This window comes from Microchirus variegatus (genome assembly GCF_963457635.1).
Source record: "Microchirus variegatus genome assembly, chromosome: 6".
Classification (NCBI taxonomy): domain Eukaryota; kingdom Metazoa; phylum Chordata; class Actinopteri; order Pleuronectiformes; family Soleidae; genus Microchirus; species Microchirus variegatus.
Window position 1 is genome coordinate 6,051,743 of NC_139807.1, and position 913 is coordinate 6,052,655.

The following is a 913-nucleotide window of genomic DNA, read 5'->3' on the forward strand; positions in this document are numbered from 1 at the left end:
TAGTTGAAGGTACCATATATGGTTCCTGTAGTAAAAAAATAAAACATTTCATTACATAAAACAATAACATTTTAGAACAAGGGTTTTCCGATCCTAGTCCTCTGGGACTCCTGTCCTGCATGATTTAAATATTTCACTGCCTGATTCATTTTCATGTACTTACCATAATTAGTTTCTGAGATATCACCGTAGATGCAGGAGAAGACCGAGCCTCCCCTGATTGGTCAAATGGTCAAAGCAGTAATAGTTCTTTGCCTTTTCTGGTATAAACTCTGACCTGGTCAGGACCAGTAGTCCTAATGAGGCAGAACCTAATTTCTGAGGAACTGGTTAAGTTCAAGGATAAGATTTTAATTGTGGTTAGGTCAGGCTTTGAATTGTTATAACACTTTGTTGATGCTGTCCAAATGAAATGGAATGCAATGCAGTGTCCTCTGAAGAATATCTGTGTAAATCCGTGTGTGTGTGCGCATGTCCATGCGCGAGAGAAAGAACTGACCGTTACATTCAAATTATTTGAAGGTAAGAGTGCTGATTAGTGGAGGAAAAAACGGTGAAACTACAGCTGGCCGGACACATCAGCCGAGGAGGCGATCTTCTCATCCATCCTGAGGAGGATCAAGGATGTGGACTAATGTGTGGTTTCTGTGATCAGATCTGAGGACACATTCAAGATCTGGCCATGATCGGATCATTGAGGATGGATGTTAAAACCAGGTTAAATCCTTAACAGATTTCACAAATGTCCCACGAAATTCGTACCGTGAATGCAATTTGCAGTCGACGGGACGGAGATGAATGAAACACATGCTTAAAGTAACTTTAGAAACACTCTATAGCTCTCTCTAATCACCGAAAAACGCTCCTAATTGCAACAGCAGAGGATGAAATGTAGAAAAAGGCTCTCGTCTAC